The sequence below is a fragment of the Pseudopipra pipra genome, chromosome 6 (assembly GCF_036250125.1).
Source record: "Pseudopipra pipra isolate bDixPip1 chromosome 6, bDixPip1.hap1, whole genome shotgun sequence".
NCBI classification, from domain to species: Eukaryota; Metazoa; Chordata; class Aves; order Passeriformes; family Pipridae; genus Pseudopipra; species Pseudopipra pipra.
The window spans coordinates 4,791,023-4,817,479 of record NC_087554.1 but is presented as its reverse complement, the minus strand read 5'-3'; the positions used below and the strand labels follow the sequence as shown (position 1 = coordinate 4,817,479).

The 26,457-nt window shown below is 37.8% G+C and overlaps 1 protein-coding gene and 1 long non-coding RNA gene across 7 annotated transcripts in view; both read right to left on the bottom strand.

Annotated features, from left to right (window-relative positions):
- SHANK2 (SH3 and multiple ankyrin repeat domains 2) overlaps positions 1–26,457 on the bottom strand; it is a 335,607-nt gene that overhangs the window by 85,881 nt on the left and 223,269 nt on the right. The window lies entirely within an intron of this gene.
- On the bottom strand, positions 19,350–20,816 carry LOC135415436 (uncharacterized). Its single transcript, XR_010431121.1, has 2 exons — positions 19,884–20,816; positions 19,350–19,714 (listed from the first exon to the last, which is right to left on the bottom strand). It is a non-coding gene; the product is annotated as an uncharacterized LOC135415436 (long non-coding RNA).

Genomic DNA, 26,457 nt, shown 5'->3' with positions numbered 1-26,457 from the left:
CTGCTTTGAGGCAGAGTATGAAAATGTGCAGCAATGAGTTGTACTACAATTGCTCAGCCTTCCCGCCGCAACTTTATCCCAGAGGCAGAATTTAGACACCTTCAAGTCTTATTTTTTATGAGATTTGATGACCAGAAGCACAAGAATGTCTGATACCTTAGAGAGGATATTTTAAGGTCTATTCTAAAAGGGCTGGGAATAACATCCTGCTTACGTGTCCTCCTTTTGTATCTTCCCCTTGCTCAGACTTCATAAACAATAAAAATAAGTGCAAACTCCCATAAACCTGAAACTCTGTTAGAAGGGGGGCTCTGGATTCAATATAAACATCATATACTTCTGCTTCTACTCACATAATATGTGTTTTATATATCCACTTCTAATGGGAGGAGAAAGGAAAGGCTGGTTATGGGGGAAAAATTGGGATGTAGAAGATTATTTGCCATTTAACATCATGCAATGAACACTGCAATTTCTGTTTCAGCATTCTATTAACTTTCAAACAAGGAGAATTATTAGTATATTACTCCTCCTTCCTCCCTGTCCCCTCAGAAACTCTACTTTGAAGTTTTGCTAGATTATTTCCAGTATGTGAACACATCAACATACCTTAGAGCCTGATCTTCAAACCTTTCTTCAAGGCTTTCAGTCCAATTTCATGCCTAGTGTTTCATGTATCATTAGGTACAGTTTCATCCTTCCCCGGGGTGAGAGAGCAGAACTGGGAACCTCCCTGACACCCCCACTCCCATAGAAAAGTTGGAAATTATTCCATAATTCTTTCTTACCTTTTGGATTAGAAATTTTCACTGTGGAATTACTAACATTTACTCTACTCTTCAACTAAAGGTGATTTAAAATGAATTATTAGCAGAAGTTTCATAGAATTTTCATCAGAATTGTAGAATCATGTAGATTGGAAAAGCCCTCTAAGATCATCAAGTCCAGCCATTAACCCACCACTAAACCATAATTCTGTGTCTACTAACTACAAAGTCAAAAAGGTGGAGATGACTTACAGGGTGTCCCATCAGGGGTGTTGCAGCCTTTAAGGTATTTTTCCTGCATTTAGAAGGCAATTTTTTAACATGCATTGCAATTCTCTGCAAGGAAGGATTAACAAAATGTAACTCATAAGCAAAAGATATACCTGATGAATTATTTAAAACTGTTCTGAAAATAAACCAGTCCATAAGTATTTAAGCAGATTAAATATAACATATGACATCTTTGTGTCTTTACCAACTTCAGTGACCAAGCATCAAAACCAACTTTTAATAGCATTTATTTATATGTTTATTAAAGCTGATTTAATCCTGGGTTGAGACCAGTAAAAAAAATAAATTCAAATGTAATTTATATTATTTTTTTTTAAATTTCATGATATGCAAAGTGCCCGACTGCACTTCTACAACTTGCAGCTTGGAGAAGGCAATGGCACTGATTGAATAATATCATTGCAACTTCATCACGCAAGCCATAACATGTGCCTTGACTTTGAAATGTGCATCCCCTCTCAAAGCCAGGAAGCAATTACTTCTATTCCTTCCTTTTCAATAACACACTTGCATCTGCATAATACAGTTATTTGACAGATTATTGAAAATTTTTGATGCAGTGTTTCAAGAAATACAGGCTAGTCTGGGCTCAGTGTCTCCGCTTGATCCTACTTGCCTATAATTACAGGGGAACAAAAGGTTCTGTAATTAACCTGTTGGGAAATAGCAGAAATCTTTAAAATTCCCACTCTACATACAAATATATGCTGCCTTTCTGTTTTACTACAGGCAATTCTGACTGCTGTCAATCTTAAATGCACAGGTCCTAAAAGAGTCAACTGTCACAAAATTCAGCTGATCACTTGAAGTATTAAGTAGATGAACAGTGGGGAAAAAAAAGGCAAAAAAGAGTCTTCTACTTTTTATAGAATATCCTTGAGCTGGTAAATGTTATCAACAATAAGATCTGGGTTCAGAAGCAGATTTTCCACACTCTCTAATCTCAGGAGTAAGAAATCTTATGACATTTAAATGTTTTTCAATTGGAAACGCAAGGAGGAAATTATTTGAGGTCACAGCAGCCACGTACATCAACCAACAAAAGCATCTGAAAGGAGCTGTAATATTGAGTTTACAGTCAAACCACACAAATGGCAAAACAGTAACATTCCAACCAGGAAGCTTATGGGTAACTAGTATCTAATGAAGGATATTTAACTAGCTTTTTATGAGGCTGTATTTCATTTTGTCATAGGATTTTCCAAGTTGAAAATGGTGAAGATATCACTTAACATACTACAACTGAAATAATTCTTAATATTGTTGTTGATTCAACAGTGTATTGGACTCCTGCCAAGACCAGAAGCCATATTCAATTAGTTTATGAACATATGTCTTAATGTGTTTAGAAGAACTGTGGTGCAATTAAATTCACAAAAGTTATTTAGCAGATGGAATCAAATTAATGTGTTCCTGTGTCTCATGTTCATATTTTATTTTTTGCTTACAAAAAAACCCCAACAAAACAAACCAGCTATAAATATAAAAAGAGATGTATTTTATTTTTCTCTGTTGAGATGCAAAGATGAGGGTCAAAAGTCTTTTTTTGAGCTCAAAGAACAAATTTGTATGGTATGTATTTCTTTAACAGAAGGTTTCTAGATAGGGAAGGAACAAGTGAACTGCACTGTGATAGTATTTATGTGTCTTTTGAAATGCACAGGAATAAAGATAATAAAGATAATAAAGATATGCGTGGATTAAAATCCATCTCCATTACAGGAGGAGGAAGCCAGTGTTGTTTCTTGCTTGAAGTATTTATATCAACCCTAAGCATTCAGTCCACTGTGACAAGAAAACCGATTAAAATAATTAAGGATAAACATCTTCTTAAGTATGTGACCATATCCTCAGAAAGGAAAGCTAGGAAGAAAAACCCCAGCACGTGTCTACTCTAATTCTGGAGCATGTGAGGAGAATGAAATGTAGATTGCTGAGACTCCCTGACAGTTTACTCAGACTTTCAAAGCCCTTTTGACAAGTTCTGTGTAAAAGGCTGATAAAGCTGGAGGTAGAGCCACGAACTAGAACCTGGTTAAGGAACAGACAAAAGAGGAGGGATGAGTCATGTCTTTTAGTGCCTTGAAAGAAAGCGTAATGTCCCACACTTCCAGGATGGAAATTAGAAAGGCTGAGTAGCAAAAAGGCAAACCACCATAGCAGACAATCACTCTTAGAGTCTGGGCTTGCCAAAATTCCAAAATGAATCTCTCAGGGGGAAGTAAATGGGAAGTCTGATAGCAGAGAAATTTTCATCTATGGGAAGAGAGGACATTCAGCACCTGGGCTTCACTGCACAGGTACTTCTGTCCACATTTTGCCTTCCATGACAACTGAGCTTCCTCCTAAATGTAATGGAAACATACTCAAAAATCTCTCCTTTTATTGCTAATCAGTAAATAGATGATAAAAAAGTGAAATATGTCTAATACTGAGTTCTAGGCTGCAAGGAGGCCCCTGCTGGCATCAGGATGGACCTAAAAGGGCTTTGAGGAGCACAGCAGTGCTCTGAGGACTTGTGGGACTGAAGTTGCTTAAACTGAAACTATATATTAAAAAAAAAAAAAAAAAAGTTATTTCATAGGCCAGACCAAGCAAAGTATCCCTGGTGCACAACTTTGACCGTTGCTCCATTACTTTTTCATATCCACCCATACATTTGACTGTTTCTTTGTGTTTGTCCTTCATGATGAGTTTTTCTCCATCTGAGCAAACCCTCCCAATTTTATATTACCCAAAATTTAATGAGCAAACATCTAATAATATCTTCTAATTATGGCACAAAATCATTAATAATCTCTATCCATCCTGAAAATTGTATTTTGTTCACAGCAGCTTGCAGTTGACCCCTTGGCCATCTTCCTTTCCAGTTTTTTCCACCTCCAATAACAATTCCCCTTGAATGCTAAAGTAATGTTTTGTTTAAAACCAGGCAGATTGACTCTCCTGCATTATTATTGTTTAAAAATACAGCATATCTCTCTCTTTAGTCTGCACAAACTAGCCTGGAAAAAAACCACACTGCCATTTATACCAGTTCCCATTTGCTTCCCATTCGCTTTTGGGTACCTACTAGTTATTTTTAAAATTCTGGTTTAAAACTTCACACAGAATTGACCATCAGAAAACCTGCTGGCCCTACGGTTGCCTCCCATTTTATCTTTTGGAATACAGATGTCATGTTTGCTATTCATCTTTCATGCTGGACTATCCCAGGACTCCAGAGAAATCCAAGCCACAGAAATGCTGTTTACCAGCTCTGTTCTTGCCTGTCAGGCTCATTTTCAGTAGGTACCTAATCACCCACATGCACAACATGAACGCTACTGAAAGCTGGCACAAAGCACTTTTTTGTTTCCAGACTCAAAGGAGAAGGAATGCTACATGTTGAGAGAGGTGTGAACGCGCTGTATGTGCCCCAAATATCAATAGGAATGAACGATTTTTTCAATTTGCTCCCTAATCTTACAGAATTCCATGTATACTTGACATCCATATATATTGTGACATACAGAGAGGTCACACCAACACTATTTTACTTCAGTCCTTTTGCTCTTCATGAAAGCAGGTTAAGTCATTCCAGTGACCAATATTATCCTTTTCTTTTTTTTTAAGAGGAAAAAATTGGCTAATTTAAGCTCTGGCCTAACTCAGGGTTTATTTCACTGAAAAAATGTGAGGAGAACAGCTCTGCAAACAGGGATGAGAAGGAAGAGGGGAGGAGTTGCTCCTGGCAAAGTAGGGACCTGTGGAGAGGAACTTGCTGGAGCAGATTTCCACACTGCAGCTCATGGAGGACCCCACACAAGAGCAGGTGGATATTTCCTGAAGGAACTGCAGCCCCTGGACAGCCCATGCTGGAACAGGTTAATCCGAAAGGAATTAGCCCATTTGAAGTAGGTGTGAGGGGGAAGGAGCAGCAGAGATGAACAGCCATGGGCTGACCCCAACCCCACATTCCCAATATCCTTGTGCCACTTAGGAGGGGGATTCCAAGATGAGTCAGAAATGAATGAATGAAGTTGAACCTTGGAAATAAAAGGATGAGAGGAAGGTGTTTTAATCTTTGTTCTTACCATCTGAGTCTACTTTAAAACACAATAAATTATATTAATTTTCCCCAAGTTGAATCTGGTTTGCCTGTGCACATAAAGGGTAGAATCATAGGACAGTTCGGGTTGTAAAGGACCTTTATAGATTCTCCTGAAATGAGTAGGGACACCTTCAACTAGAGCAGGTTGCTCCAAGCCCCATCCAACCTGACCTTGAACACTTCCAGGGATGGGACATCCATCACCTCTCTGAGCAACGTGTGCCAGTGTTTTATTTCCCTCATTGTAAAAAAACTTCTTCCTTAGATCTTATTTATATAGACCCTCCTTCATTTTAAAGGTGATCAGTTTGGTGTCCCATATCAAGTGTCCCAATTTCTCCATTACAACCTAGAATGTATAAAAAGCACTGAATGTTCCTCTATTTACATGTACTGACTATCTATCATAATACAAACTTGTGCTACATCTTTTTTAAGACACTCAAAAGTCTTGTTTTGCTACATTTCATTCACCTCATTTCAGTGTCTGAGCTTCTTCCAGCCTCCTTTTCTGACTTTCTAGTTCTTCTTTGCCCATTTAATCTTGATGGCTAATAGTCCTGCAGCTGTCCAGGTAGTATTCAGTCCCCTCCCAAAAAGCTGCCATTGATATTTCAAGAAAATAATATATCCCAAGACTCTCCTCGTATGATCATTCCCTTAAAACTACATTCAAAACCATTTCATGACTCTGAACTATTTCTCTAGAGGAGTCCCACTAAATTTCACCTAAGATGTAATGGCTTAGAGCATATTTCATACCTGTTTCAGCAAGAATCTGGCTGTACCACTTGTTCCAGCAGTAATAACAATAAATTGCCTCTTTTCTATTCCTCAAACACAGGCTTGTATTGCTTCCTTTAGCTGTCAACATTGTTATGTGGATTTTCTCCTAACAGATCTCTCTATTCTTTCCATGAACCCTCACTGATTAAAGTCTCCTACAGGTGGTAACAGTCTAAAGTAATCTTCACATTTCACCCCTCAAAACATTCCTAACTTACCGTGACCCTGATACTGGATATATTTAATGAGTCTCTTTTCTCATTGCTGTGGATTGGTCTTTCTTTCCTTCCACACAGCAGGTGCTTCTGGCTTTTCCCTGTCATTTTTTGTAAAAGCAGTACTATTCCACAGCTTTTATTCTCTTCATTTGTGTTATATTCAGTGGTCAAATAGGAAAAGGGGAGAAAAAAAATGGGAAACCATGTGGATCAAGAGAAGGACAGGGAGATCACATATCTGGCACAGGAAAACCAGAAAGTAATTTAATTTATTGCCAGTCAAAAATAGAGTAGGATGGTGAGAAACAAAGATTAAAACACCAAATCCAAACCAACCATTACCTTCAGTTATGTTTCTGGTCCATGGTTCTTCTCATCCAACAGCTACATTAGTTGCCACGTCACATTAAATAACTCACACTGGAAATGACTCAAGCTTGCACTATGTTTCTCTGTTGCTTGCATATTTTGGCACTTCCTGCATTACTTTTCACATTTTCCTTCTAAGGGAAAGCAAAGCCTACCATTTTTTTTCCAGATTTCATGTAAACTCCCCTATTCACCCTGTTCACTGACTACTACTTGCTCCTTAGCTTTTTAAAACCTAGTGTTTCTTGATTAGACACAGGGACCAGACCCTAATCCTCAGTTGTAAGAATTCTGTGAGACCTTACTCGTGAAACATCCCACAAGACAAATCAAACTACAAAACCCCATCTCAGTGGGAAAAAACCATTACACTCCACATACTCCACGACCAAACACAGCAGCAGCAGCTCTTGAATTCCCACACAGAGGAATTTCTCTGTGCCATCCAGTCTTTACACAAGTGTTTATCCCTGACCAGGAGGAAGGAGAAAATGGAGGAGCACTTTCTTTGCACATCTTCTGGTCTGTCAAAACAGTTGCTCTGGCTGCCGGCACCCGCTACCTTCATGACTGGCATGTTCAGCTGGTGTCAGTGATACCCAAAAGCCACCAACTGCTTGGGAAAAAAAACCTTGAAGTATGAATGGAAATGAGGTTCATAAAGGCAAAACAAATTCTTGTAATTTGAGGCCCATGCAGGTAATCCACGGCATTGGTCTCCCTTTTAGAACCCCTGTGCAGGCACCTGTCAGAAGGCTGAGTGAAGAGCACTGCTGGGACTCCAGCTCCCACTTGGTCCAGCACCAAGGGAAAACGTGGCAATAGGCTCAGAGAGTTCCCAAATATAGACTAAACAGTTGTCTGGAATTTCTCGTAGCTGCCACTTCAGGCTCTGGAGATATTTCATACCAAACTTTATCCCTGGGCCGTTTCTCATTCTAGAATCATATTTCTTGCTAATTCTCCATTCCTCAAATGCTTCAGCACAGGCTTACCTTCCATGTTCTGCCAGTCCCAGTCTTCCCAGTTTAGCCTCAGTCCCACTTGCCTTATACACTAATCCTCACTTCCTTTTCCTTTGTTATTTGGGCATTTTACCTCCTCTACTCCTCATGATCCTTCCCATTTTCTCTCCATTCTTCATATTTCTTCCCCTCATTCATCCTCTCTCCTTCCTGTAACTCTTCCCCCACATGCATGTGGTTCCTGGGTTATCACTGCTCCTCTGATGTTCCCATCTCTCTTCCACAGCTGTTTACAAACAGTCACTGTTCAGCTGAGACTGCTCCCTCACTCACAGTCAGTGATTGAGTTGTATCTACAGTTCAGCTTTATTAGCACTGGAGAGAAAGGTCTGAGATTTCCACTAGATTTTGAAACTGAGGGGAAAAATGTAATGAAAGAACTGACAAATAGAACCAAATACAGCACATAATTTGGGCACATTTTCAAAAGAAAACTTCTTACCCAAAAGCACAAGAGCACTACCATTTTTCTAACAAAAGCTTGCCAGAACTAAAAAAGAGGAAAACCAACTAAAACATCAACTCAAACACTTTCAGCAAATGCTTAATTACTTCACCAAAGTTTCTAATAGTGACAAGTATCTGACAATAGTTTATCACAAGCAGTATAAGCAATTTTATACTAGAATCCTGGAATTGTTAGGGTTGGAAGGGACCTTCAGGATCACCTGGTCCCAATCCCTCCACCATGGGCAGGGATGCCACCCACTAGATCAGGTTGCTCCAAGCCTCGTCCAACCTGACCTTATCTTCCAGTAAGACATACATGAATGTCAGTTGTGATTATACAACATCCTCGAACTGTGTTAGTGCCTGAGAATTTCACCGTGGAATTTATTAGAAGATGAGCAGTAAGGAAAGTGCAACTCATTTTTTTTCGACATCCAAAGCACCAAAACAGCTACATTGCCTAAGAGAGTGAGCCACACTGCTAATTAAAGGAGATAACATAATTACCCAGCTAATATACTTTCAATGCATATTTGTGAAGCCACATGTAAGTACCTTTCTTTTAAAACATAATCTAACTTGTCATTTTAAGGTCTTTCAGAAAAAAGGTGGAGGGGTTTTTTGGCATATCCATGGAAGGACATTTAATATTTGGTGTTTTCATCTTACTCCCAATTTACTTAGCATGTGTTACTCCATCATGATTTAATTTGGACAAGAAAACTGCATGGCTGCTCAAGCAGTAAATTTAAAGTGTAAATGGATTCTTGGCTGCTGATGGCCCAGTTTCTGCTTCTGTTTCCATAGAAACCCATGTAGGAGTGGCAAGAAGACATCACTTAAAATATGAACTTAAGGCTTTACGTCTCCCTTTTTCCTCCCTCTCATTCTAACTCTATCTTCAAGTAAATGGGACGTAGTTTGAATTTTTAGCCCCCTCTTTCTCACCCTTTCATTTTACTCCTATGAAGCAATAGTCACACTGGACAGTAATTTCCTTGCTGAACTACAAATTCTGGGCTGCAAAAAGTGTGTATTTGAGCAGGGGGAGAAATGTCACACTCTCACATACCTCGCATATGTTGGGTACCATGTCACAAACTGTTCCTGTCCAGTGAATGTCTTACTGATGAAGGAATGTAAATACAGATGGTAGAAAAATCATCTTTAAAATGAGATGTGCAACATCCAAACCTGCACAGGAGGAAATTCATGAATCCTCTAGTCAGATACATACAGCTGAATTCACCTGCCAGGCTAATAATAATTCTCTTATTTATTAACCATCATTTTCACAGAATCTTCTACCTTAAGATTCAATTTTTGAATATCTGTGATGAGACCTATGCATGGTGTATTTCCTATAATAATATGTCCTGTAACAGAAAATCACTTTGTGAACATAAAAATTTAGTGAGTTTGTTAATAAGAAATGGTTAAAGCCCAGATGTGAGGGACTAATTCTTGAAAGGAGTGATAGTAACAAATGGGGCCTCAAGGAAAATTTCATATGAGGTAAAAGACAAGGATTCAGAGACAGGTAAAGCATCTCAGTCTCACGACTGGAGATATTTAACTGCAAGCAAGACCAAGTGCACACACTCTTAGACCGCTTTGGGCACCTTTTCAGCACTGATCTTTTCAGGTTCTTGCAGAAATGAGCCCCACATCAAACAAGGAAACAATCAAACTCCCCATTCCCTGAACCAAATCAGGACAGGCAGGGAAAAAGAGGAGGAACCAGTTAAGAATGTGAAGGCCACCATCCAGTCATCTTCCTCAGCGGGGTCCTTTCCTGCTCTTTAAACACTGTTGTTTTCCCTCCCATGGAATTCTAACACAGTAACCTCCCAAAATATAAAAGCCATGAGGGTTTGCAAACTTTTCTTCCAGAAGTACACAGTATTTCACTTTTTCTCTATAGATGTCTGGAATCTGAGTGAGTTTTTTCCACAAAGAAACACTTGTTAGTAAAAAATCTCATCTTTTCTTGCTTCAATTTACATATCCAGCTGTTAAAGCAATGCCCTATGGACTGCTGGCATTCTTTGGTGGGCAACGAGGGCAGAATCTTTCTTCCTCTGCCATCAAAAAAAGAGAAAGTATTACAAAGGGGATAGAATTTCACAAACTAATTTTAGTTAATAACCTAGACAGGTTTCTTCTGTTGCAATAGGATTGATTCTGCCTAAATCAAATATGGCACAGAATTCTCTAATATTTTGTGTCTTTCAATCAACAAATAATTTTCTGTATAAAATTTGGCCTGAGAATTCCAAGATCTTGTGCAGATGTTTAAGGGTAGGGATGTATTTGCAAAGAGCCCCTGGATATTTATTTTTATTTATACAGTGCCTGTGGTACTTCACAATTAAAGTAAGTGGGGCATCAAAATCTATTGGGGTATGAGGGATGCAACAGGATATAAGGAAACTAATTAAGCAGCAAGCTTCCTTCAGAATAAAACCCTGATGTTTCCAGACAATCAGGCAACACTCATTTCTGCAACACAAATGAGATAAACCATTCTTTGGAAAAATCCTTGAGATGCCATGGCCTATAATGTAACTCAAGCCAGGAAAAAAATGACTATTCAACGTAGAAGGCACTTTCTAACATATCTGCTAACCTCTGGATGCTGCTTATTTGTTTTGCTTCTGTTCAGTTGTAAGATAATGACTGTGAGAAGCATTTTTTCTTACATCACTTGTCCTCAATAAGAGAGAATTGTACAAATCTCTTCCAGTTGAGTACATGTTTCTCATAGTGAGGCTTCACTGTACCTTTCCACAAGCACAGCAAATTTTCTAGTGGCACCTTTAAGGTTCAGGAGACTTAAAAGGACAATTGTTGCATTTGAAAATAACATTTTCCTTGATTCCTGTGCATGACTGAGGGAAAAATATTCTCTGAAATAACAAGCCACTCTAATACGGGCTCTACATCCAAAGGATTTTAAACCTCACTGATCAGCAGTTTGCAACTCCATCCACAGTCCAAGTGATAAGTAGAATATAAAACGTATTTGAAAAAAATACAGTGTATCTATAATAGATATAATATATATGTCCTATATATTTATTAAAGTGAATTCCTCTAGTTTACAAACTGGCTATTACATGAAACTGTGTTGAATACCTAGTACTGATAACTGAAAGCAAAGCTGTAAAATCTCTGCTGAAACTACATAAGAATTTATATAGTTTATCTCCAAATCCCACAAAATTGATTGTATTTAACACTAAACCAAGTATTTAACAAAACATACTATGAGTTTAAATTGGACTTTTGCTGTTTTGTAACTAAGTGTCCAAACTGCTTTTGCCTGCCTTCAACACATGTTTTTTGCTGGATATAATAAAATGACCATTTATCATTTTGGTGCTCTTATACAAAGGTTATGACTCATTCATTAAAATCTCCAAATTACCAAGCCTGCTGCTAGCTAAGATGGCAGATGCTGACACAGTCAAAGACTCATCACTTTGCATTATATATGACTAACAAATCTGTGCATAGAACAATGTGTAAATATTTCATACAAAGCAAATAGGCTTTGTGAAAAGTAGTATGATCTGAAACATACTCAGATCACATCTGAAGTGTATTCAAAATACCCTTGAGTATGTCACATAAGCAGAAAAGAAGCAGAACAAATGCTGAGTTCAATTCACTACAAAACAATTTTTGCATCTACTGGGTCTGACAATTGAGCTTTCATAGTGAAATCCCTGTTTTCCTTTCATCTTAAAGTGAGTAATCTTTACTGCAAATTTTCCTTCTGAAAAGAAGTACCAGATAACCAATAACCAGATAACCAATAAATCACTAGAGGACTTTACATGTTCTTAGAGATCAGTAACACAGATATAAGCCATTAACAAGTCTAAGAACATTGTCCAGAAATAAACAGAGCTTGAAATAATTCTTTTAATAATTTATTTATAAACTTGATGGTATGAAACAGCCTGCTTCATAAGAGATTTTCAAATTTACCATTCGATTCTTACAGTTTCAAATTTTTCCTGCCCTCATCCTTTCCACAAAAAAAGCATCTTAAGCTCAGGGACGGCTTTCCTGCCTGTAAGCTCCAGCTCACACTCCATTACTTCTTGCACAGAGATAGAAATGTGAACCTCTGTTAAACCTACCAGAACAGCAGCATGAAGCAGACCTGAATCTACAACTCATTTACCACTGGGCTGTACTTTCCCTAAAACTTCTTACATTATCCTGTAATTTTCAGTTTAATTTTGTGTGTATTACATTACAGGGTTCATGGCACCAGCGCTGCGTCAGCAGAGCCCTCTTAGCAGACAGTAAAAGCTGACAAGAGGAGCTTTTCTGCTGTCATCAGAGCATCATTTCTGAGCAAACAGCACAAACTCACTGAGCAAACAAAAGTTCTTTCACATCAGTAAAGCAGAAGCAACACCAGCAATTTTACCAATGTCAAGCAAGGGGCAGAATTTTTCATGTCCAGCTGGTGTGACCACTGGGGGACAGAGGAGAAAGTTACCGCATTTATTTTGTGAAACACCTTTTACACCATTAACAGACACAACTCTCCCCCCAGCAGCAGGAGTTTTCTATCCAAATTTCATGCTCATCCAAGTATCAGTGCTGGCTTTTCTATTCTCACTAACAAACAAGGTTTTGACATCAATCTAATGAAACAGCAACAATTTTACAAATGCCTTAAATGTCTGGGAGAAGAATTTGGGGTTCTAACATGACCACATGACCAATACAAACCTCAATCACTTGGGAATGCTATTTTTTCCAAAAGCAAACTCCTAACTTTTTTCTTTTAAACTACTATCGTAGTTTAAAAACAGTAAAGCATTTTTTTCCTTTTATACTAAAGCTAAAAAAGCAATCCAGGCTTTTCCACTGCCATCCAGAAAAGGCATAATCCATTAACAGAAGTGCATTTCATTCCTTTTCCCATCTCTCCACTTCCCACAGAATGGCAAATCTAGTATAATATAATTGCAAGAAATGTAAATAAGATTAAAATCCACACAAAAACATCAAGAAAAAAGGTTAAAAAATAGACCAATATTAAAGGGCATCTCCAGGATTTAAGGAAATGTCTGTAAGGTATTTTCCTAGAAAAAACATTCTGGAAATATCTTGTTTAAAATTATTCACTTTACTGATTTGGACTTATGGATTCAATTCTAGAGAAAAAGCTTCCTGTTCCTACAAAATTATTTAAGTCAGCCTGCGTGGTAAAAAGAAGAAACAGACCTTTAACTTCAAAATCAAGGATATAACAGTACAGAGAAGCCACATGAAATTAGGCAGCTGAGCAGAACTGCTGCTACATTACCAGTCAGGTTCCAAGAAATGGGTATTAGAAGTAAGCATTTTATTGTCAACTTTAGCTTTGGGAAATTTCAAGTACTTGACATATGAAGGAACATTTGATTCCTTCTCTTAGATCAGAAACCTGCTTTAGGGATGGTTTGCAGTTACCTCTGTAACTCTGTGCCCACCTGTTTTCTCCCAATAAAACCCACCTTCAGCTCAATAGTTATCCCCCAAAGAAAGTAAAAGATTTCTTTCATATAGTAGTAAAAAACTTGTCACTGATGCCTCAATTTCCTCCATCTTTCCCTTTTTGCAGCTTCAAATATCTCACTCCAGGAAGCAGAGACATTTTCACTTGGTGAAACGTTCGAAAAGACAAGACTGCTGAACACAGACCATACCTACCTCAGGGAACAGTTAAGCCAAACCAAAGAATCCATTAGTAAAATTCAAACCTGCCTCTGGCTTCTGAAAGTAAAATATGCCAGTTTTTTTTCTCTTTTACTACAAAAAAACATGAGGCTCAAAAGCTGTAACGGAACAAACTTCCACAGTTTTAATATAGGACTAAACGAACAGTGCCCCAGACACAGCTACAGATCAATACCCTGACATTCCCTGCTCCTGGTATGGAAAGCGAGGTGGAATCTGAACATGCCAATCCTGATCAATACTGCTCCTGCTTAAATTTTTGTTTCCTTGCAAAGTGAAGGCTGGTTTTCCCACCTACTAACAGAAGTGTTTCTAATCCATGAGTAAAATAAATCTTCCCCAAACCAGAATAATTTTATAGCCTCTACAGCACATCCTAGCCCTGCATAGGATATATTACAAGACATATAAATATAAATAGTCTGTTGAGTCATAATATAAAACAGGTATCAAGATGACCACCAGCAGTGCAGGAGAGGTAAGAGTAGATGATACCTGAGTTATTTTTTCTTGTTCAAGATGTGTTCAATATTATGTATTTGCTAGTCTAAATTGAAGGCTTTTTCACATTCCATTTGGAAAACAAGGTTTTTTTCATAAGGAACAACAAAATAAACATTCTAATACCTCCACGTGCAAAACACTCTGTGCATGAACAGAATGTAAAATGTTCCCTGAAAGCAACACCTCTCAAACAAAATTTTGGTGCAATCTCTTTCAGAGTTCTCTTATTCAATTACAGGTAACTATAGAAAGGTTTAGCTTTTTAGAAAACTGGTTTTGCTTCAGTTACTCTTAGCAGGAAATAAAACACTTATAAAATTATTATTAAAATGTAGTGGGTCATTTCAACTTTCTACCACCACAATGAAAACTACACTCTGGAAACATAACTCCAAAGATTTCATTTCTCAACTAGAAAGGCCATTTTTTGCAGGTATCCAATTAATAACAAAGGTAGGACCTGATTGTAATACACAAATACAGTCATGTTTATGACTATATTGTGACTTTTACTGATTTTACAGAAACAACTTTTTAAAAATTATTTACTGTTCAATTCAGCTTTAGGCCAGGTACTTTTATATTACATTACTATTAATTTATTAATTTCTATTCCATTATTTAATAAAAGTTCACTGCTGCTGCATGGACATTTAGAGAGTATTTAGAAAATACTAGAAGTAGGAGTAAAGAGACAAAAAATCTTCCTTGCTATAGCTAAAATATATGCAGTCTAGAACCACCTCCATTAGGTATCTTCCTACTGCTCCAAACTGGGAATATTTTAAGTGTCTTCTCACTTTATTGAGCTTTATTCAAATCTCCAGCAATATTTAATAGGCAGGTTCAGGGGGTTAGTTCTTTTCATCCCTATCTAGTTACTATCAATGATTTAAGCCAATATCTGTGTCTCCTCACATTTAATATATTTAAAACCCTACTATAAACTGCTGTTAAGACTTGCTTAAGAATCAAGTCAGCTAAGCTTGCTAAACATATGCAACTCTTCAATGGACATATGGTTAGTTTAGAAATGCAACTGAGGCTGTACTTTTAAACATCATCATCTCTATAAAACTCTGAAAAATTAAGCATTCAATGACATTTCTGCTTAGAATAGTGCTGGGCACAGGTAAAAACAGGGAGCAGAAAAACCTAATTATCACCTTTTGCACTGTAAAATAGTAACATGAGCACAAATTATGATCAATATCAGAATATTTAAAGGCTATTTACATCCTGTAAATGGTAATAGAAATGAACTCAGAAGGCAGTTAAATAGACTCAGATATTCAGCCCTCAAACATGATTAGATTCTACCAGCTGTCTCAAGAAACATGTAAGTTCCATCTTGATAACTTGACGTCCTGAAGACTGGAATGCTGGCAGACCATAATTAAAAAGCAAAAATTCCTTCCTAGAAGGAATTTTTATATTCTTCTAGAATGCTAGAAGAATATAAACCCATCTATTGTTTCCAAAATTTGTCATTCTCTCTGATATATATGTATGCATGTATGTACATATGAGTGCATCTACAGGTTTATATAAATATGTTTACACCCAAAAATATCAATTGGTTGGTCTATCTACCTGTCTTATCTATCAATCCACCCATATTTTATAAAACATCTCTAGGTAGGAAAGCACAGAAGAAATGCATTTAAAAAGCTTGATATACTACAATGACGGGGGAAAAATTCAATATACTTCCCACCAGGTAGTGAATTAAATGCAAGAATTACAATAGCATTTTAATGTTAAAAATAGGATTCAGAAGACCTTCCCTTCTCCTGCCAAACAATCCAGTGAAAACAAATGAGCTACCCCCAAATCACAGCTTGTGACATACAAGATTTAACATTATATGATTATTTTTTGGTGCAGAGAAACCTCAAAAACCTAACATTTCTTTTCTGGAAATAGAAACTCTTTTGTCACCCGTGTTTTAGATGTGACATATTTTGAAGGGCTGTTATTCCTTAAATAAAGACAACCTAAAATAATGTCAAAATCAGAGGCTAACAACTATGAAAATCACAAGTTATAACTGCTTTTACATTTGTAGTTTTCTGAGGGTGAACACCTCTCATTCCTTGTTCTCTGACTTTCTCATTAGGTCAGTGGCAATATCTAGGGAAAAAACTACATTCACACTAAATGTGGGAAGTTATTCTTTATGTTGTATGCTGGATGTGGGTAAAGAAAATCACATTAAATCCCAAAGACAAATAAAGTGTTTTTAGGCCAGTACAAGACATTTGATAGAAATCAAGATCTTTACAAATAAATCTCATTCAAGGCATAGATGGCAGCTCACAGTGGTATTTACAGAAACAAGTTCCAAATTGTATTTCCTTAACCACCTACTTAATTAAGTTCTTAATATATGGATGCAGTAACAGGCAGTCTTTATACCCTTTTAACTTTATTTTTATGTGCTCACACATTGTAAATTCATAATCATAAAGATGTTACAGTCAGGGTTGATAAATTAGGAGAACAAGAAGTGTAGCAAAGAACGAAGTGTTAGTTTTGTACATTTTTGTATGGAATAACAATTGCAGTCATGTAAAATGCCGGAATCTCCTCTCTCCCAGTGCTCTGAGCCTGGAGTCACTTATGGTCCAAAAGCTGCATTTAAACCAGATTTTAAGACTCATCAGTGAATCTGTCCACATCCTGTATGTGATTGAAGTCCAACAAGACTCAAAGCCTTTGTAATATTAAAACCAGAGAACTCAGGACTAGTTTGAAAACCTGAACTGAATCTGAAGCTTTTACTTGCCTTAATAAGTAAGATCAACGTCAGATTGATGCATGAGACTTCTTGTAAGTGCAAATGTCAGCACTAGCTGACATTTCAGCTGCTTATTCCTTAAGTGGTTTCAAGCCACACACAGTCAGAGAGAGGAAAAATTCTTTAGCCAAGCAAGAGCAAAGGGAGCAGCCAAAAGGTAACTGAGCACTCGTGTGCTATTTCTCCCTTTTTATCTCTTTTGGAGGACAATGATACAGTGTTGGTGTCCTTCCAAAGGCACACATGATTTAAAACCATTGCACTTTTAGCAGTTCTGCTGCATATTGCAGTCTAAGCACAAAATACACTTTGGAATGTCATCTTGCCCCTGTGCAAAAGTATTATCTATTGAGAAGAGGGAAAAAGAAAACTAAGTGTGAAAGAGGTCTGAAAAGTGTTGTGGATTGTAACACAATATTTGACTGCTATGATGTAAAATATATTAATTAAAAAAAAAAAAAGACAAAATAATGAGTTTACAGTGAATCCCTCCCATTAGCCAGCAGGACTCTGCATTTATATTCTAGGGAAACAGGAGAGTTTCTGGGTTTGGATTTTTTTTCAGTATGTATACAGAAAAACTGGTGCCAACTGAGGCCATCAACATTGTCCTGAAGTCTCATGACATCTTTCCATTAGTGCCATGGGCTGCCTGAGCACTGTCCTTCAGCTGAGCAGTTAACCAGGTTTTTTAGGGTCTTTGAAGGATATCTTTGTTCAGGTATCAGCAATTCATCAGCTATTTGGAATAATCATTTGCTCTGATCTTGCTTATCTACAAAGATAATGAGTTAAGCAGTATTTCCTGGGAACACAGGAGAAACAAACAGTAGGTAGTTTCCCTACTCAAATCCCCGACTGTGCCACAATTCTGAAAAATGATATTTTAATCTACGTAACCAGAGAAAAACCTAAACAGGACCCAACAATAGCTGTCTCCAGGTGTTCTGGCCCCACTGACCTCCTGCCTCTCCATTTTGCCCCTTTTGTTTCCTGTTGCAATGTGCTGTTTTTACTTCAGAGCTGAGCTATGAGCCTTTGGGGGGAAAAAAACAACCCAAAACTCATCTGTACTTATTATTCCATAGTTAATTTTTCTTTTAACAAAAGTATCAGTGCCCTGCTGAGCTCTGAGGTGGGAAAACCTCAAATTTCTGTCCAGCAAGAATAATTTTCCCCCATTACACCTTTGTTGTTACACAGACTCTTGCCACAATCACCTGGAGACATCTTTACTGAGAAAAGAGGCTGAATTTCTTCTTCCACTGAGCCTGAAAGAAGGAAACTGGCTCACCTCTAAAATCACTTCTGGAGTTTTCTTAGAGAACTGACAGGAACTACTGTCTTTCAAAAATCATTTCAGAAAAAAACCACTCTGATTTGATTTGGCAGGGGAATTACTTTCCAGGGTTAATTACTTTGGCAGCAGATTTAAATAGATAACCATCAATTCATCAGATTTAATGACTGAAAAGAACCCTCTTGTTGAAAGATGAAAGAGAGAACTAGAGAAGTTCTAGAACTATTTTGCATTATTGCAGTTCAAGTATTATCAGTAAGTTACCCTGGAAAACAGCCAGAGCATCTGGGTTGTCACTATAGCTAAGCAAAAATTTAGAAACCATTGAAAGGCACAAGGATCACCAAAAACTAATTACATCTGTGAGGGACAGTGAACACTGGATAACCAACTCACAAATATCCCTTAGCAAGGCAAAAAGAGCTCAGGCACAGGCAGAGGAAGGACAAGGCTGGGGAACAGCCTGAGGACATCAAACCTGAGGACATCCAACCTGAGGACATCAAACCCAGAGAAGAACAGGGATCCCACATCTCTCCTGACACTTGGATCTCTGTTGTGAGATGGACCTGTCACTGCACTGTCTGTCCTTCTCTCCCTCCCTGCTTTAACAGCTCAGAGTAGCAGCTCCATGTCTGACCAAGAGGGCCTGACACGCATCCCAGTTCCCAGCCCATATCCATAAGTGGAGCAGGCACTCACTCAATGTTGAGTCTCACTCAACATTTTTAGGGTTTCCCTCTTAGTACTCCCAGGAGAACCCACCATATATGCATTTTAAGCATACACACAGAGGAAAAAGCAGACACCTCAAAATGCCATCCATGCTCCAGCTCACCAAAGGAGGATATCCCTGGATAACAGGAAAGGCTCTGGAGGGCAGTATGCCTAATACCCTACACTTTGTCAAGCTGAGGTGCTTTCTTCCACTTATGGGGGCTTAGGCTTGATCTCTGTGTGATAATTAGCTCTTGGCATAGACAAGCCAGAGACCACTCTTCGAGAAAAGCATGATTTTCCCTTTAATCCAATTTAGAATAAGACTCAAGACACATTCTAAGAGAGCTCCTTTTGCTCTCTGCCTCCATCTCAGTGAATCTCAACACAAAATGCATTAACACAGAGCAGGCAATGGATCAGAGACATCGGATCACAGGCATCCTTCCTCCCGACCAAATAGAAACCTGCTGGGTAAGACAGGGGTCTAGTTTGGAAGGAAAAATATAATGGCCTGCTCCTGCACTCCAGGTTCTCACAGAAGATCTAATTCCTGAGGCAATCCAAGCAGAACAGTGGTTTGTTGACCCAGACGAGGGTCAGGAATGGATTATGTCCCTGACTTCTCAGACTGCAATTCCCAGACCTGGAAAAGTCCAAATATCCACAGATTAGGTGGCAGTTGAATGGGGTTTGAAGCACACAGCAGCCAATACAAGCAGCTAGGGGTATGATCTTTGCACCTAAATGATTTACAGCTGTAGCCCTTGTCGCCAAAAGCTGTGGTTGAAAGGTCCCCACCACTGGTGTGTCACCTGTACGTGCCAGGTTTGCTCTGGTCCTGGTAACTCTGCCTCTTAAAAGGGCACATGTAGTTTACAAAAAAAGTTTAATACAGGAGTTACAGGTTAAATCAAGCAGAGGTCACTTGTACAAAGTATTTTTGCACTATTCAAGAAACTTGTTCAATAATAAGGAAGCTGGAACTTGCATTGTGCATTTAACCCAGCACAACCAGAAACTAAAAATTACAGGTATGTAAATCTCAGCAATATATTTAGTAGCAAAAAACCCCCAACAATTCATATAGAATTTGAAATAATTGGAGTCCATAGCAGCTGAGTGTATTGATCACAGATTAAAAATAATATCTTACACTATTCCCAACAATTACCTTTTACATAGGAGGCAGAAGTTCACTGTTTGAGATTTCCAGCTACTTCATCTGATATTCCCCAAATCTATCTCTTTTTAAATGTTTTTTTTTTTCTCATGCATGTTCAAATCTAACACAAAAAATTACTTGATACCTGTGAGGTAAAATACTGTCGAATCAGATTTCTGTTTAACTCAACTATTTTTCTTCTTCTCTCTAATACCTATATATAACACAAACATCACATGGACTCCTTTTTACTATAATGATACAATTAAAATATATATTAGCATATGGATCAGGGAATGCAATTAAACCTCTGGATATTTAAAATTACAATCATTTGATCAGATTAGCAAAGTAAAAGAAAATCAAAGCTCATCCAAATAATATTTATCTGAGTTTACTTTATCCTACTATGACATGATGGATGTTGATTGAAAAGGAAGAGGACACAAAAGAGTATGGACAAGGCTTGGGAACAAAGCCTGTATCAATCAGCTCCTGGACTGCATTCATTCAGTTTGAGGGAAGAAAAAAAATACAAATGCTTATCATCATGGAAAAAGAAAATTTGAGGCACAATAATTCCTTACAACTGCTTTGAACTATAAACATTTCATAGTTATGGAATAAGCACCCTAAACATTTCATAGTTATGGAATAAGCACCCTAAAAATACGGCATACATCTCTTAACAGTCCACATGACCAAGCACTGTGTTTGTGAGGGATTTATAGGAAACATCCATGGCAAGGTCTAAGCAGTTGACAGGGGCAGTGGGGGTGGGGAGGTGGAAAGGAGAAGACAAACAACATTGTTCCTGTCACATTCCCACATTTCCCAAGCTGAAACACAAAGCAAAAAGGTGCAAACGTTCACAGAGGTGTTACAAGTGTGGGAAGCAAATTTTCAAGCAACTGAGGCACCCGATACAAAGTAACACACATAGAAAACTATGAATAAATCCCAGTTGTTCATTAAGTACAGACTTATTTTAGATCTTTTAGTGTCTTATGTATAGGTTTTATATATTAGAGCTTATAAAGGACTTCAGATTGATTTCTTTAGCTGTGTTTGGCTATCAACATTTTTCATATGCCTTTGAGAAGTTTGTCTTTCACTTCAGGCTACAATTATATTTTGCTCTAAGATCCCACACAACCACAATCCTCTTCTCAATTCTTTGATGGCTATAGGTCTCCTGCGACCTTGTTTTCAGCAATTTCCATTTCAATTGCTGTTCACTGAGAGATTAAAAATATATAAATGCATTTTGATAGAGTTAAACTTTCAAAATACTTAAACACCAAACTTTGTGAACTTTCCTCAAATGAGCACATACAAAAATGTAGGTTCCAGTAAGTAACTATTTTATCTCACAAAAAGTTGTACACAAGGTAAAACAGGGCAAATAAACTCATTACTACAGTGCTTGTCATCAGTTCTACCTGTTTGTGTGGTTCATCTAAAAAATGGTTATAGAACCACAAAATCATGCTGCTGACTACATCTACAAATAAAATATCTAACCTATTATTGTCACAGGCCAAAAGCAACCAACAAACAAACCCTAGAGCTCTGTATTAATAATATTGGCATCTTTATCAAGCCAAACATGCAATGAATGGCATCATCTTTTTGTCTTCCTCAATTTCTTATACGTGGAAAACCATAAAAGAAAAGCTTATAAGTTCAAAATTTATCTAATTTTAATTTTTGTTTAAGACCTTAGCAGGCAAGGTATGTACATGCACATAAACTCCAAAATGAGTTACTTACATCATTAAATTTTGTATAGTGAGGAATTTCATTGAATTAATGGGACGACTTCGGTTTTTCAATTTCTAATGTTGAAACAGAACCTGTTATCTTAAAAGCTCAGTGTAGAAAAATGGGAAAAATATGATAATCAGTGTAGTCAAACCAAATGCCACAGTACAAACATTTCCAGATTATTTCTAGTCACTAATATCCTTGAGAAACAAAAATGAGGCAAACACTACACACACAGTGCCACCAGTGAATTGCACTAAAACTAGAAAACAAATGTGCTCTGACAAAAACAAAAAAAACCCCACTTGACAAATAGAAAGAATAAAGTCTTAAAATGGAACAAGAGGTAAATGCAGATTTTCTGGGCATGGAAAAATCTGTAAAACTTCATGTTTTGTTCAGTAGGTTGTCCTGACTTACTGAAATCTGAAGTTTGGTAACAAACCCAGCATTTCAGGTTTAATTGAGGTCCAGACTGACCAAGTGCAGAGAGTAGAAAACTGTGGGATGAGTTTTATGATCTATGTTTGCAATATTTACACTTCTATCCATTCAACATGAACTTGAAACTATGGATGGAATGCCATCCATTAAATTACGCCAATTTAATCTTCCTTCTCCCCACAAACAAACAATTAGAGATGCGTCCTGAAAATTATTTTCCACACTGGCGACAGAGCCAGTTCAGCCTGGGACTATGGTATAAAATAAAGTACTTTTCCTCATTTTATCTGGATAAAATGTGATTTTAGCAGTTATTTAAACTTCTGATAAAGTATCCTTGTCATCCACAGAACTCAAGAGGTGTCTTGCAGTTATCATTTATGAGGTAGGATATTGCTTATTATATAAACTCCTTTTTTATCCAAAGTAGTATTTCTCAAAACTATTGCTTTAAGTGCCTCCAATGAGCAATATCTTCACAGTTAATATGACCTCCGTAATAACAGTTCTCTCTGCATTTCACATTTTTAACCAATCGCAAAACAGGTACTCTTTCAATAAAAGATGTCTATCTCATGGTTCTTTAACACCAGGAAAATTTAAATTATAGCAGGAAGATGAACTTGGCATTAACCTAGATCTGTTTTGTGGAAAAATATATTAAAATAATTATAAGTGTCTGATGCTATTAGATAAACATACTTTTTAAGACATCAGTTTTGGGGAGGAGGGGGTTGAATGTTAAAATTTAACATCATAAATGATTAATTAGAGGAGGAGACATTCAAGATGTACCTGGAAAGCAAAAAATCCTACCTCTGAAGATCAGAGAAATTTATATTAATAAATAGAAATTCAGTTAGTGGAGTAGCGAAATAATCAGAATTTGACTACATCGAGTACCACTATAATAAGATGTCTCTATGGGAAAACATAATGTTTTCTATGAAATTGGTAGTGAGAGCTGAGAACCTGCACTTTCACATTAATTGAGGGGAATATAATAAATATTTTTGATACAGGAAAACTATGCGAAACACATGCAGGAACTATAAAGGACAAACTCAGTGTCCCCTGAAAGCTTTAAGAGTGAAATTGCAGTTAATTTGTTGGGTGTTTTTTTGCTATTCCCTATGGATCTCCCAGAAAGAACACCATCTGATTCAGACCTTCTTTTGTCATCCTTAGGCCCACACACAGGTGGTGTTTCCACTTGCTCCCCTTCAGTTTCAGGGATCTACTCCAAAATCATGGAATCACGGGATGAGTTGCCTTGGAAGAAACCTTTAAATGTCATCTAATTCAAGCCCCCTGGCATGGGCAGGGACACCTTCCACTTGACCAGGTTTCTCAGAGCTTCATCCAAACTGACCTTGAATGTTTCCAGGGATGGGGCATCCACAGCTTCTCTGGGCAACCTGGTTCCAGGGCCTCTCCACCCTCACAGTAAGAACTTTCTTCCCTATGTCAAATCTAAATCTTTTAGTTTAAAACCATCCTATCTTGTCTCTGCTGAAAAAGTCTGCCCCCATCTTTTTTATAAGCACCCTTTAAGTATTGAAAGGCCACAAGATCTCCCTGGAGCCTCCTCTTTTCCAGGTTGAACAATCCCAGCTCTCTCTGCCTTTCACTTCTAGGACATTCATCTGTTTGTTGACAGATTTATTAAAAGTCCCACTGTGGGGGTGGAGTGGGAGGCAAAGAAGAAGGAAAGGAGTGGGCCAGGGAGCTCCAGATTGCCAGCATATTTTCCATCTCTCTCTGCAGGAAGCATAAGGGCAGGAGAGCTGCCTGCAGTGCCAGCCCCAAGCCTGGAGTGCTCCACAAAGATCTCCTGATCCCTTAGCAACCTCACAGAAAGGCTTGGGACACCTCAGGCCTCTGAATTCCTCAGGAGCCAGCAGCTTTCTCTCTCCTGCTGCTACATGAGCTAATGAGAGTGAGCTGCCTCTCCCCCGAGAGGTAGAAAATATTCCACATGAAGAAAAGGAGAAAAGCAGCAGCTTAATCTATATTCACAGAATCTATCTATCTATCTATCTATCTATCTATCTATCTATCTATCTATCTATCTATCTATCTCATATTCTCAGGATGAAGATCTAATCATGGAATGGGTGGGATGCAGCTTTAATCTCTTTGTCAAGCAGAAAGCAACATATTTATATTTTTTTTTTTTCATGGAATTACAGAATCGTTTAGGTTGCAAAAAGTTCATCAAATCCAACGGCTCTTCCAGCACTGCCAAGGTCACCCATGTCCCCAAGTGCCACATCTTGGGGCTTTAAATCCCTCTAGGAATGGTGACTCCATCATTGCCCTGGGCAGTCTTTTCCAATGCTTTACAACATTTTCCATGAAGAAATTTTTCCTAATATCCAATCTAAATTTCCCCCAGCCATTTCCTCTCATCCTATTGCATACCTGTATCTATCTATCTCAGGCTATCCATCCATTCATCCTTCAGAGGTTAATATGGGGTAACAACATCCTGAAGTTCTTTTGGCAGAAATATGTTACTCATATCACTCAGTTCATGTAAATGTTTCTAACTCAGATAAAATGTTTTCCAGGACTGCAACCAAAGGGCAGCCTAGAAAAGATATATCTGACTCTATTCAGCTGCTCCATGACTGTAGTAAAGGGGAAAAAAGGAATTTGATGGTATCATCTTGAAAACATGGATAGTTCTAATGTCCTGGGTGGGCATCAAATGCTGCCTGTGTGCCATTTATGTTACCAATAAAAATGAACCATATGCAAATAATAAAAAAATAAAAATTAACAGTGTGTAGCAATGCAATCTCTAGATATTCCAAACAAAAAAGAGTCTGGGAGGAAGCTGAGTCCTAGCAGGTCAGAGGATCCCCTGTGTGCAGTCATTTGCTGTCTCTGCACTGAAGTTTTTGCTCCAGCTGAGGCAGAACAGCATGAAAACAAGGAGCACCTTCACAGCTCATTTACTGGCCAACCAGCCTGTCCTGCAGCATCCACACCTAATCCCAAACTCCTTACACTCCCAAGCACTGCAGCCTCAGGCCACCAGTCTTAACTCCATCCCTGTTAAGCAGTGTAAAATCATTGTCTAAACTTCAAATTCAGGTACCACTTAATTTTTACTGACTAATAATATTAATTATGGTCTGAAATGGGCTAATCACAGAGACTAATCATGAAGGACTGTCAGCACACTGATGTTTCTGAACCATAATATGCCATATTCTCCTACCTAGAAGTTTTTACTTTCTTTTAAACAATTACAGCTGGAGAAGGCAGTTAAATTTCTGATGTAAAAATGTTTCAGGGAGTCTTTTGGATTGAGCTATTAAGATCAGTAAAACAGTACCTCTGCATTGAATAGCACTAATGAACGTCAAAAGAATACAGAAAGCATCTGTAAAATGGGAGGAGAGTTTTATCTGCTCCTAATGTATGGTCATTAACAGGACTCATTCACTGTGAACTTTTTAGAATTTAGGAAGAAGAGAAAAAAAGGAATAAAAGAGAAAAGGGAATAAATCAGGAAAAGCAGGGCAAACCTTACAGTGTATGTCCCAGCATCACCCACAAACCTGACAATTCAGGCCAGAGGAAAAGAAACAGCCAGCAAACTAACAACCAAAAAGCAATCTTGTGTTTGTTCCCATTCTGGAAATTGTGCTTTCCTTTCCCCTTCTCTCTTTCCACCTCTTCATTCCCCCTAAGAGAAGGATCAAACTTTCAATCTGCAGAACTGCCACCACTGTTCTGACTCAAAACACTTTTGCAAAATTATAATCCCCGAATTCAACAATCACACAAATGGTTACACAAATTATACCGTAAAAAGGAAAAATCCTCTTCAGTTGCTAGTAAATATTTCATAAATTTCAATTCCCTTCCACAAAGGATTCAAAACGTTATGCTGGAACTAAACTGGCAGAAAATATTTCATAGATTTCAGTTCCCTTCCACAGAGGATTCAAAATGTTATGCTGGCACTAAACTGGTAGAAAGGGACTCCTACGTTCCTG